Genomic DNA, 10,336 nt, shown 5'->3' on the forward strand with positions numbered 1-10,336 from the left:
AGCCTGTCTCCCCAGTATAGACCACATTTGGCCAAGGACATTCAAGAGTCTTGACGAACTCCCCAGAAATACTGTCCCTAAAGCAGTGTGCCCATAGGAAGGGCTGATGAGTTTCAGGCTCCAAGCTCACTAGTCAGAGCAAATGTTCTTTATGTTCTAAGACTCCGGAATAAAGGTTTCCTCTTTGTTCAGAGAAACAGATGCAGCAGGCCTCTTCTCTTGGGACAAGATTTTTCAGAGACTCAATAAAAGCAGTAATCCTTACTTGATACCAAGGACCTGAGCTTTTAGTAACTTTCTTATAGGAATCTCAGATGTCAGATTATCCAGCCTCCTAATGGATCCGGAAGTCTCATCTTTACCATTCTGGACACCTTCAGGGACAGGAGCTGCTGATTTTATGACAGCAGTTAAGGGTTTTTTTAAGTATTTTTTTTTTAAAAATACACACTGCAATCTATCTCTTACTGCTTCCAACTTCTGATCCTACTTCTGTACCTCAGGGGTCAGCAAGGACAAGTTTGTTTCTTTTCTGTGCTTTGCGTAAGGAATAATGCCATTGCTTTTGTAACAGTAGGGTGAAAGGATTTCTACAAGATGTTGAAACATAGGTCCCTTCGCTCTCTGAAAATTAATCATCGATCTTGGTTTATGATGACCATGACAAGTGGGCAATCGTGTACATGTAGCATATAATTTTCCAAAGGCTGAGCTTTGACTCACCAGAGTCCCAGTTCCCAGACATCACCGGCCAGGGTGAAATATCTGGGTTTAGAATCAGTAAATTGTGTTAGAGCCTTGCCCAGGCTAGATGATCTCAAACAGGCATCTGAGCCCAGGTTCCTCAACTGTGGGAAAATGGAGATTACAGTGGTGCTCTAGAGTCTGCGGTAAAGAAATCTGGATGTCTGAGTTCACATGGGTTTGCTGGGGGTGGGGATCATTAACTCACTTTAGTCCATGTCTGTGAATGAACTGTTTGAGTTACGGCAACGTCATTGCACAAACTTGTAGACTTCCCTCAGATGAAGTCTTAATTCATTCTTCAGTGTTTAAAAATTGATAAAATGGAAGGTTGGGGTGACAGCCCCTGGTCATTTCTAACTATGATAACAAGTTAGAATTTATGGCCCCATTCAGCTTGAACAATTTTTTTCCAAAGTGTAAGAGATATTGTAGCTAAAAGTATTTGGAAAATTATAAACTGGACTCTACACTGTAAAGACTAGTATGAATCATTTTGAGATTTTTTTTTTTTTGTAAGTCCTGTATTGTAGTTACCTAATCCCCACAAAAAGCCAGTGCCTCTTCAGTGAAAACTCTATACTATTACATACTTTTTCTCTGGGGTACACTTGTACCCGCACTCTTATAATCCACCACTTTCACTTCAGATCCCCTTTTAAAGGCCCACAAGGCTTGTTAGCCATCTAAATACCTTCACTGAGCTAAAGCACAGCTTTTTCTTTCAGTGAGCTGCACTATGCGTATTGGCTAGCCTTTGCTGTGTAACAAACCAGTCCAAAATGTAGAGGCCTAAAATAGTCGATTATTAGCTCACAATTCTCTTGGTCAGTAATTTGATCTGGGATCAGCTGAGCAGTTGTTCCAATGAACTCGCTGGGTATGCTCATTCAGCTACAATCAGCTGGCAGGGTGGCTTGGAGCTGATTGGTGCTCCTTTCACGAATGCTGTATGTCTCCAGAATCTAGCAAGCTAACTCAGTCTTTTCCACACACCGTTGAATTGTGGACACAGCAAGAGAAGGCAAGAGCAGATGTCTCAAGGCTTCTTGGGGCTTAGGCTCAAAAGTTGCAAAATATTATTTTTGCCATATTCTTCTCTTGGCCAAAGTCACAGGGCCAGCCTAAACTGAGAGGGTGGATAATGAAACACCACCTCTTCATGGGAGGGATGGCAAAGTCCCAGGGCAAAGATTTAAGCATATTGGACTGGTAAGACAACTGTGACAATTTTGCAAACATGTTACTGCCGTAACTAATGCTCCTTTTTGCTTAAATATACCATATTTGATTTTTTTACTCCCTGATATTTAAATAAGGTTTAGTATATAAAAAAATTTAGTCTTGTACCCAAAATATATACAAGTTGTAGAAAGAATAAAAATAATCTGAGTCCTTAATTTGTCTGTGCTACTACAGAGCCTAATCTCCTGCCCACTGCTTCCTCATATCTGGCCTGTGTACTCATATCTCACTCATCCCAGGCTTCTGTCTGGATTCCAGTTTGTCACATAGCACTGGGAAATGGCCATGGAAGTTCCTCTGCAGGAGACTCTCGACACCTGCCATGGCATTTCTGGGCCAGTGAGGCCTTCAGAAATGCCCTATACGTGCCTACTGATGGCAATTACATGGTCTATGAAGTTGACCACAGAAAGAATAAAGTAGTCAGGAATCATAAAAACACAAAAAATGAAATAATGCATAAACTAGTATGGATGCTTTGCAAAGATCACAGAGGTCTCTGTTTTATTAATCTAAATCAATTTGTTCCTCTAAATGCCCTGAGAAATATGTAATACAAGTGTATGCACGTAGTATGCTTCACATCAATAAGATTATGTGTCTATTTTTTTATATATTAAATTAGAAAACAACTCCTGGATACAGATACCATAGGGGACAATGACAGGTGAAACATACAGCTTACACTGAGATATTGAATTCCAGGTACTCCTAGTGCTTATACATGTTGACTCTTTTAAGCTCACAATAAGCCTTGGAACCAGGTAGTATTGGGCCTCCATTTACACATTAAGTTCATGGTATTAAAGTGACTTGTCAAAGGTCTAACTTGTAAGTGGCAGAGCTGCATTGTGAACACAGGCAGTCCTACACTCCCGTGCCTGGGATCTTAACCACCGTCTTCTACTGTCACAAGAAATATGTGACTTACGCATATGGTTCCTGCCCTTAACACAGATGTCCCTTGCTCCATACATGAACCATGAGGTTTTTACACTTACAGATGCCCTTTAGATTCTGAGTCAATAGGTATAGAGTAGATATTCATAGAGTGATAGAGGCTATAAAATGTGAGCAGGAAGAAAACAGTGCCATCAATTTTTTAAAAAAATAAAAATATATGTGTGCCTGGGTGGCTCAGTCGTTAAGTGTCTGCCTTTGGCTCAGGTCATGATCCTTGGGCCCTGGGATCGAGCTCCACGTCGGGCTCCCTGCTTCATGGGAAGCCTGCTTCTCCCTCTCCCACTCCCCCTGCTTGTGTTCCCTCTCCTACTGTCTCTCTCTCTCTCTGTGTCAAATAAATAAATAAATAATCTTTAAAAAATAATTTGAAAATAAAGTAGATGAGGAATAGGTATTTGGGAGGGGGAGAATATTTCTTGCTGGAGAGGTGAAGATCTAGAAGAACTTTACAGAGAAAAAAAAATCTGATTTGAACTTGAGTGGTGGAATTGGCATGCGGATATACTGAGTGATCACCTAGGGCTGAATGAATAAAACAGGATGTCTCCATCTGTATCTATTGAGCAGTACTCACTACTGGATTCTATAGCCGGTTTGGCCACAACAAAGTATCTGGAGAAGCCTCTCTTGAGACTTCTTAAGGACAACACATTTGAAAGTCAACTCAATAATCACTGAGTAATAATCATTGACCTAAATGAATGGCATCTCATTGTAGGAGATAATATGGCATTCATACGTGTGGAAGCCATCCATTGACTGAAAAATTGGAAATAAATGTTAGTGTCTGGGATATGGTAGATTTTGTGTTACATATCATCAACAGCTTATAAAGTATAACTATGCATTATGTAGATTAGCAATACAAATTCCACCAGATTTATTAAGAGTTGGCCATTCCACTGGAGCTGAAAATATACATTGTGAAGTAGTACTTGCCTAATTTAGGACTAGTGTATGAAAAGATATAACTGTTAATTTTTTGTCATGATGATGGGCTCCTTCAGAGCCTGGGTTGCTGAGTCATGGGGACACATGCACTGGTGGCTAGGAGAAAGGTTAATTGGGGACAGCTGTGGCTACAGACAGCACGCCTCCCCTTGAGAAGGCACACAGATCAGAGAGGAAGCCTTTGGCTTTAAGTCATTCTAGAAAAAAAAAAATAATAATACTAGAGCAGAGACTGGATGATGTGAGGAGCCAGAAAGGAACAGACTGAGCACTTTGCAAATAACTAAACATTTTTGAAAATTATTGTATTTTGACACTATAGTATTTGGACCATAGCAACTGAAGTCCCTACTAGCCAAACTTGGCTTTATCATCATTTCAGGATTATGGAAGGCTAGATTTGGAAGGGGCCTTAGAGAGCTCTTAATCCAAACTCATTTTGTCTAATTTTAGAGCAAACAGTTTCTCTGGAGCTGAGGAAACCAGTTGCTCAAGGTAGGATAGAAAGAGAGATACAACATATTCTTTTGGTGTTTTGTTTTGTTTTGTTTTGTTTTCTTTAAGAAACACTTAAGTATTTTCTTGGGATTTCTATTTGTCAAGCCTAAAGAGCTATTGATGCTAAAAGCACTGGGTTGCTATATTAAACTAAATTCAAAGCCATGCTACAGAGCTGGTAAAAGATAAAAGAAGAAATGGCATGTTTTCACAATTTTCAGGACTGATTCAAATCCTAGGACAAATTTTTAATCATGTATTTAATCACCTATTGATGTTTTCTATTGTTTAAAAAAAAATAAAATTCGACTGAGTAAATTTTAAAAAGCAACAGATCTTCATTCAGTGATTGATGAATCAAGCAGCGAAAGGAGCTCCAAGGAGTTGTACAAAACGGAAGACTCTTATGGGCAGAAGGGAGTGGGCACAGTGAATTTTTCCTGGCAAGAAGTGGATTGTTTATAGCGAGACCACCTTCTTTTAAAGGATGGGAGGGGTCTATCAGGCAAAATTTCCTCACTACATCTGACCTGGTGATTCCTGACTGACTGGTTTAAGATTCCATTTCTGGGAAACCCAAAACTGTAGTTTAGTATTAAGTCTTAGTTTGGGGATGTGGGGCTTGGTGTAAGTGACTCCATTTCGGACCTATTGTCTTTGTTTTTACAATCCCGTTCCCCCCCTCCTTTTCGTCAGACTCTCAGCCTCACTGAGAGATGTGACGTGAGCAAAATTTAAGCCATGAGTGTCACTCCCAGATGTAACTCTGAAGTTCTCACAGTTTTTGCTGATCCTCCCCATGGTGTTCACAAGTCATGACTTTGGGCTCATGTTCATTCAAGTCGGCTATTTTCTTCATTCATTCTCTGACATTCTAGTCTGAGGGAGATAATTAGCTTAGTGGTTAAACAGCTGCAAACATGCATTTATAGCTTTTAGAAGAATATAGCATACCAGTGAGACTGCTGGCTTGTTGTAAGTAGGATAATTCCCAATCTCTGGAGCGCACATAGCCACAAGACCCAAACCAATCAAAATCAAAAAAGTTGAAGAAAGACCCTGTTGAAGGAGCTACTTTCTTAAGCCAAGTGGCTTGTTCTATGATATGTAGCTAAGTTTCATCTCCCACAGAAGTGTCAGTCTAAGAGCAGCAGGTGGTGTGTTGGCCAGAGCACAAATGCCTCCTTGCTCAGCTAGGACATAATTAAGGGCTATCCTATCATCATGAACAACTTCGGCCAGAGAGTATAGTGTTCTTTTTTGGGCAGCTGTTGCCTTAGCAGTAGATTCTGTGATATCTTCAAGTTAAGAAAATGCTCCTGATCTTAGCCTCATTCTTACTTAGTCCTCACCAAGGAAGTATGGATCTGCCAAAGGAAGCAAATCCTGAACCATGGATGCCACCTGGGTGTCCCCCTCTAACTTGACGGTGCAAATTCAGGGGGCTTAATCAGTGAAGTGTCTCAGTTTGATTGTAGACAGTTAGGGCACAGTTACATAACCAAGGAGGCATTTCCCAGTTATGTACCAGCCATCTAGGTATTCACAGGCCCAAGGAGAATGGATTCACTCACAGAAATTGTTGCATTTGCCTGTTCAAACCAGGGATGTTCAGCTTTTTAGCACCTTTGGGAAGTAAATCTCCTAGCTTGAAATAAAAAGTTATTTTATGTTCTTTCCAAAGATGCTGGTGAGGTCTTTTCACAATTGGAGATTGGAGGCAGATCTGATTTAGATAATCACAGGAATGTGGGGGTGCAAATGTACTACAATTTGCATAGGTATTTGTGTCTAGTGGGGCAAGTAAAGTTATAATTAGAGAAAGGTAAAAACAAGATGATGGATGTTCTGGCTGTAAAATTTGGACTCTCTAATTTCTGAAAAGGGTTAATTGTAGTTTATTGTGACATTGGGGATGAAAGAAAAATTGGTCACAGAAAGGATGAGGGGGTCTCTATCATCATGGACACTTTAGAGTTTTGATAACAACCCAGCAGTCTAAAAGCTTATCCCCCTTAACAATGGCCTGGTAGATACATATGATGGCATTATCTCCCCAAGCCCATACCAGACTAAAGGAAAGAAAAAGCAGAAGAAAGACTTTTGTATTTAAAATATAAAGTCTTCATCTAGAATCTTGGGTAGACACAGTCTTCCTTAACATTAGCCACTTATTTTCCTAGCCTATTTGATTTGGACTTCACCAGTCTTGGCACAGGACTAAACATCAGAAGAAGTCTTCTTCAGCTGGGAGATGTGTACCCAAGGTCCAATGCCTTCTAGTTTCCCAGCAATGTTATTTGTCAGGAGCACTTGGTAAGATCCCCTCTAAAGGAGTTTGAGTGTTGTCATCCTTTGGTGACATTTCCAGAATAACTACTCACCAAGCTCCAGACGCTAACCAAGAGGGTCTTTGCATCAGACTCTGGGAAAGCTTCTTTACTTGTTGAGGACAGACTTCAGCATAAGATATTACAGACTTATAGTAGCTGGTGACATTACTGTGAGTTAACAAGGGATCAGCAGAAGGTTGTATGCCAGTAGACATTGGCACACCAGTGACTGTTTCCCGGGGAATGAGTTTATGTTTCCAAATGGGGGTATTGCAAACAGACAGAAGGACCAGATGGAATATCTTGGGCCAGAGGAGTCCTGTCGTTTCAGCAAGTTCAGAGTTTTGAGATTGAGGATCTCATTAACTTTTCTCAACCTTGCCTGATGAGCAAGGGTGATAACTCCAGGAAGTTGGTAAGGGCTTATGTGATTTGCCCAGTGAAGTGGGTGCCTCTGTCACTGAAGACTGTGGAAGTGTAGCCCAAGTGGGAGACACATTTTTGAACAGTTTCTTGGCTCCTGTGAGGGTAGACAAGCAAGCAAGGGAAGGCTTCGACACCTCCAGAGAACACACAGACAACAAGGACATGTTGATAACGCATACTATATGAGAAGTCTAGAGGCCACGGCTCAAGGAGTGGACATCTGAGGCCTCTGGAAATGAATAGAATTTTCCAGGATTATGGACCTAACAGGTGAGACACTGGTGGTAAACTTTTTACAGTTTATAGAAGTCTCCTCCTCAATGTTTGTTCATCATCTGAGTCACAGTAGCTGCACCATGGCGGATGAAATAATGCAAAAACAAACAAACAAAACAAAAGCAACACAAAAAAAAAAACTAAAAGATGGAAGCTGGGAGGAACCAAGTGCCCTTGAATTTACAACCATTATTTGCCCACATCACTTTCTCTGATGTAGGAGCACACTGTTGCCATGTTGCAAGCATGGCAAAGATCAGGATGGCAAAGATCTGGCAGAGAAGGTTCATTTTCTGTAGACGCAGAATGGACTTCACCCACTTGGGCCACAGCCTTCACAGATGCTGTTGATGCTGCCTTTGCATCAGAGTCAGCCGAGCCATTTCCCCAACACCCAGGGTGTTTATTGTGTGAGCCTCAGTTTTGATGACAGCAGTTGCAGGAGCTAGGAGAATAGCCACAAGAAGGATTTACTTATTGTTCATTTTTTCATTGGAGTTACTGTGGATGCTAGAAAATCTGTCTGCTTGCTTAACATCTCCAAATCATGGATGGCCTAAAGGCATACTGACTGTTAGGATAGATATTCACAGTTTATCCTCCTGATAACCAGGATGCTCTGGTCAGGGCATGGAACTTGGCTTGTGGGGCTGAGAGAGCTTGTGCGAGGTTCGCCCTCTCAAGGAGTTCAGACGGGGTTGCAACAGCGTAGCCAGCCTGGAAATCCCGCATTTCATTTTTGCGGTCTGGCCCATTAAGGAGCAAAATTTGTTCAGGATTAGTCAAGGGGTGTCCCGTAAATCAGAATGCAGAGTAGTGAAATGGGATGTTACTATTTCATGAGCAGGGGGTATACCTTCCTCAGGCAGGGGTAGGGACCCATGGCAGGATTCAGAATGGGCACTATTTAAAGATGTAGATTAGGGTATGAAAGCAGGAGGCTCACCCAGGAGGTTAGTCCTGGGGTTAAATCCACTAAGGAGTAAATCCAGGGCGTGGTTATCTCTTTCAAGCACACAGAAGGTGAAAGGCTTTGAAGAGTTCGGTAGCCCAAGGGTAGGCAGTTCTTACAGGACTTGTTCTAGGAAAGGAGATTGCTGCCCTACTGATTGACTGCGGCTGTATCACACAGCAAAAAGGAATGTTTTCCAGTGAAAAGCCCCAGAGTCATTTATGCTGGTTGAGATAGAAAATCTCTCTAAATTTTATTAGATACTCCCACTATAGAACTTTCTTTTTTATTTAAATTCAATTAGCCCACTTATTGTACATTATTAGTTTCAGATGTAGAGTTTAATAAAGCATCAGTTGCATGTAACACCCAATGCTCATGACATCATGTGCCCTCCTTAATGTTCATCACCCAATTACCCCAGCCTTCACCCAACTTCTCTCCAGCAACCGTCAGTTTCTTCCCAGAGTCAAGACTTTCTCATGGTTTGTCTCCCCCTCTGATTTCTTTCCATTCAATTTTCCCTCCTTTCCCCTATGATCTATCTGCACTATTTCATATATATCCACATATGAGTGAAACCATGATAATTGTCTTTCTCTGATTGACTTAATTCATTCAGCATAATACCCTCCAGTTCCATCCACATAGATGTAAATGTAAGATTTCATCCTTTTTGATGGCTGAGTAATATTCTTGTGTGTGTGTGTGTGTGTATACACTACATCTTCTTTATCCACTCATCTTTCGATGGACATCTGGGCTCTTTCCACAGTTTGGCTATTGTGGACATGGCTGCTATAAAGATTGGGGTGCATGTGCCCCTTCAGATGACTACATTCATATCTTTGGTATAAACATCTAGTAGGGCAATTGCTGGGTCATAGGGTAGCTCTATTTTTAATCTCTTGAGGAACCTCTCTGGGCTTAGGAAACTCTCTAACTATGGTCCTTAGTTTGGTCTTTGACCAAGGAGTGAACTCTACCTGTAGCCTTGGTGCTCTTATTTTAAAATGTAACTGTTCAGGAGTCTCCTCCAAGTGGAGGGGCAATTTAGAACAGCACCAGTAGAATGTGAGTACTTACATAAAGGAGGTTAGAAGGGAGCAGAAATCACATCAGTCTTCCTGTTTTTTGTTTTACATACCTCTTGTGTCTTTAGTTTTTCATTAGCCTTTTGCAGTGAATCTTATTTGGAACCTTGAAGCTTTTGGAAGCTTCTGCATAGCAATTAAAATATGGATCCCATTCTGTTTGATTTGGGAACCCCTGCTTTCAAATGCATGTTTTAACTAGGCGATTTTGTCTATTTGGAACATTCCCATAATGGCCAATGTAATTTTGTGTTACTTTTAGTAAGATTTTTTCATTTTTGTAGATATCTATAGACATAAGATATTTGTATCTTAGACATAAAATAAGCAGATGTTTTGGAAGGTGGCACACTCAACTCTTCAGAACTTAAGGTTCCCTTGGGTTTCTGGAAGCCAAATTAATACCTACGAGGGATATGTCCCTGGGTTTGGGATTGTGTGGTGTTTATGGTGTACCATGTTTCATGGAAATTTTCTTGAGGTTGGCAAGTGACCTAGTGTCAATCTAAACCATTCTGCGACCAAGTTATGCTAACACGGGAGTCTTAGAATTAGGTGGTGAGTGCTCTACAAGCTTTTAAGTGCTTGACCCCTGTATGCCCACTAATTCTGTGGCTTTGGATTCTGAGATTCCCATTAGCAACAGCCTTTATCTCATATGCACATTAATAGAAATCAACAGTAACCATGCCACAAGAAGGTTTTGTATACACCACCAGCAATCCCCAATGTGGAGCTGGGACGGGGGAAAGGACTGAACTAGCAGACCCCAAAAAATGGGGATCATGGACGGGGATTCTGATCAAATGGGAAAGTTCACACTGCACCAAGGGCTACTGGACTTCTGGGAGGAA

Source organism: Mustela putorius, unplaced genomic scaffold (assembly GCF_011764305.1).
Source record: "Mustela putorius furo isolate JIRA1106 unplaced genomic scaffold, ASM1176430v1.1 tig00003834_pilon_pilon_pilon, whole genome shotgun sequence".
Lineage (NCBI taxonomy): Eukaryota > Metazoa > Chordata > Mammalia > Carnivora > Mustelidae > Mustela > Mustela putorius.